General features: G+C 39.6%; 1 non-coding gene across 1 annotated transcript; it reads left to right on the top strand.

The window, feature by feature from the left end:
• The first annotated feature begins 686 nt into the window (after nucleotides 1-686).
• Nucleotides 687-793, top strand: LOC143634265 (small nucleolar RNA R71). The gene has a single exon (XR_013153822.1). It is a non-coding gene; the product is annotated as a small nucleolar RNA R71 (small nucleolar RNA).
• Nucleotides 794-3,432: the final 2,639 nt, after the last annotated feature.

The raw sequence follows: 3,432 nt of genomic DNA on the forward strand, positions 1-3,432 counted from the left end.
GACGCTCAAGATTAGCTAGAGATGTCGCTTGGTTCTTCAGCATAGCATCATGTTCCGCAAATTTCGCCTCATTTGTCACTCTGTTCCTCTCATCTCGCTTCAGCAGCTCAGTCATCATCTCCTCCAGTGAGGCTTTCTTCTCCTCTCGCCCCACTTGTTCCGAACTCTCCTGACCTGAACTCCCCTGCCCGAATAGATTCTCTCGACGCTGGTTTTGGTATTGGGCTTGGTAGCCACTGGCTTGTCCCCCTCGATAGTTATTCTGATTTCTCCAGACAGTGTTCCCGCCGAAGGCGGGGTTTTGATACCTCAAGGCCTTGTTGACGAAGTCAAATTCTTCCTGATTTCTACCATGTTTTACAAGACAGACAATGGTGTCGTGACCTCCTCGGCAAACCTCACACTCCACGACGCTCTTAACGGTAAGATCTCTAATGAGTTTGTTCAAAGCATCAATCTGCGCCTGCATGCTAGTGTTCGAATCGACTTGAAGTACTTCTCTCGATGACGTGGAAGAATTTCTGCCCCCGTGCCCCTCGTAGCTCGCTGCTAGATCATCAAAAAGGACGACTTACTCATCGGGATCTTTATTCTTTAGGAGGTTCCCGTTAGCATTTTGGTTCAACATCTCTCTCACATGCTGTGTGGCTCCATTATAGAATTTCTCGATGAGCATCCACTTATCTAAACCATGATGAGGACAACTAAGAAGAAGGTCCTTGAGTCTTTCCCAAACTTCCCCGAATAACTCGTCGGACCTCATGCAGAAGGAACAAATCTCCTCACGGAGTCTAGCAGATTTAGATGGCGGAAAGAATTTGGTCATGAATTTCTCTTGAAGGCCCGCCCAAGTGGTGATGGATCCAGCAGGTAGTGACTTTAGCCATTTGTAGGCTTTGCCGGCAAGTGAGAATGGAAAAAGACGGAGATAGATGGCTTCATCGTTCATGTTGCCGATATTGAAAGTTTCGCATATTTGAACAAACATGTCGATGTGGTTTGAAGGATCTTCCCTCTCTAGCCCTTGGAATTGGAGTGCGCTTTTGACAAGTTGCATGACGTGGGTAGGAATGGACCAGTTGCCAGCGGCGGCACCGTCCGGTAAGGTAATGCTAGAATGAGGATTCGGTGTCGGCCTACCATAATCAGCTACTACTCTCCTAGGCGGTGGGTCAGCCATGTTCCTATCCCTAGAAGAAGCGAAAGAAACCGAAGAAGAAGAAGAAGAAGAAGAAGAAGAAGAAGAAGAAAAAGAAGAATAAGAAGAAGAATCAGAACCTGTCGGTGAAACAGAACGCTCTCTCTCGGGCTGGACTTTCTCGGTATCGTCAGACGTTTCAAGCTTCGGCGGTCCTTGTGAGCGGGTATGACGCATACGACTAAAAAGAAAAACTAAAATTAACTAGGCTAAAATTAATCTAAAGACAAATAAAAACAAATAAGCAAGTAAAAAAGAAAACAGGTAAGTCCCCAAACTCGGGTCGTTCTCTAATCGCCTCAAACCGTGTCCCCGGCAGCAGCGCCAAAAACTTGACGTGCGAAAATATATATAAATAGTAAACATGAATCGCAACTAAGCTTTAAAAAACCAATCAACCTATCCTAGTTCACACAAACGGCAAGTGTACCGGTCGCGTATAGTAAAGATGAGGAAAGTCCGGATATCGAACCCAAAGACACGTGAGAATGACTTGGATTATAAACCCTAATCCAGGTCCTACCTAATAATATTTAATTGATTTTATTATATTTTATTTTATACTAATTTAATTAACTTACTTAACTTAACGAAACTAACGAGAAAACTTAACAAGACTTAACGGCACTAACGAAACTCTCAAATATGATGAAGGGGAACCACCTATGTAAGGTATCTTAACGACTATCAACAACGCTCGGGTGACAACGAACACACAAAACCGGCTTCTAAAGATAATCTAACTAGACAATGATAAGGAAAATAGGTCCCCACGGTCAATTTTACTAAAGACCCCTAAAAACGTCTAGATGAAAAATAAAGCACGATTGATTTTCTAAGTACCCAATTGATTTATTACTTGGCCCGTATCAAAATCACAAACTCCTCTAAGGCCAATATTCCTAACAAACCTAGGAAATAAGGGGTAATTCAATATTAAAGATCAAATAACTTGGCTTACAAATTAAACTAATCAACGGCTAGAAAACCAAACGTGGTCTCGCAATGGCTAACTAAATCAACTAGACCAAAGAGATAAACTAACTCCTAATGTCTTGGTCCAACTAAAAGAAGATGAACTATTGAGATAAATAACTCTAACCAATCAAACCCTATGGTGACGTCTACCACAAACAACTAAAAACACCAAGTAATTAGTCTAACATGCAATCTTAAACCAAACACGAAACTAATTCATGTAAAGATAAAATTGCACAGGGTTTAATTAATATAATATTGAACAACTCAATAACATTCATAGAATAAAATCATAATAATATGAACTTGACAATAGAAAATCAATTATATGTTCGTTACTCAACCCAAAACAAACGTCAACACATCGTCAATCAACCAAACCTAGGTAATTCTAACAAGTTTAGCTACTCATAATAATCATAATAATAACCAAGTCAAAATTAGTAACTTAAATCATCATGGCAACGTTTGAATCTGAAACAATAATTAATAACAAAATATAATACCTACTCTCTTTTTCTTTCTAGAAGTTGTCATCTCCAATCAAGAGGTAATAATAATAATATTGGTTTGGACTCCTGTCTGCTTTAAAACAAAACTCCTCAGCTACACAATTTCTTGTATTTATAATAATATTCTATGTTATGTGGCTGCCCCCTCCCCTCCGAAAAATCCCTCCAATTGTGATGACAACTCTTTATTTATGTATCACAAAAACTAGGTTTTTCTCCTTCTGGTTGTACGTGTTTGCATGTTTGACATTGTTTGCTTGTACAACATACTATATTGGTGCTCGTGGGGGAGCTTGTATCGCGGCCCTCCCGTTTTCTTGCTCAGTAGTGTAAATTTTATACATGATGTGAATTTACCGGTTTTCGTCCGAAGATATTGAGATCGGGCATCCCGGTTTTGTGAGAATTTTTACACGTATTGAATCTGCCCACCTGGGTGTTTTCATCACAACTTCGCCAATGTTGATAGTTGTCATTTGAAATGCAACTTAATGTCAATAATTATGACCATTGAGTACTCATGTAAGCTTGCATACTAGTGTACTACCCCCGCTATTAAACAACCAACCAAATGAAAACAAGGTTTAAAGAAGCCATGATTTGAATTATTCATTAGTGATAGAACAAAAGGCCACTAACCCGTTTTAGCAAAAAGATCAAAATGAGATTGATGTGAGCACGATAAGAATTTATATGCAATTTTGAGTGAAGCAATATCATGTTAGTTGGTTAAACAAAAACCAA

This window comes from Bidens hawaiensis, unplaced genomic scaffold (genome assembly GCF_021521415.1).
Source record: "Bidens hawaiensis isolate Kalapana, Puna unplaced genomic scaffold, B.hawaiensis_p1.1 tig00007038_1, whole genome shotgun sequence".
In the NCBI taxonomy this organism is placed as follows: domain Eukaryota; kingdom Viridiplantae; phylum Streptophyta; class Magnoliopsida; order Asterales; family Asteraceae; genus Bidens; species Bidens hawaiensis.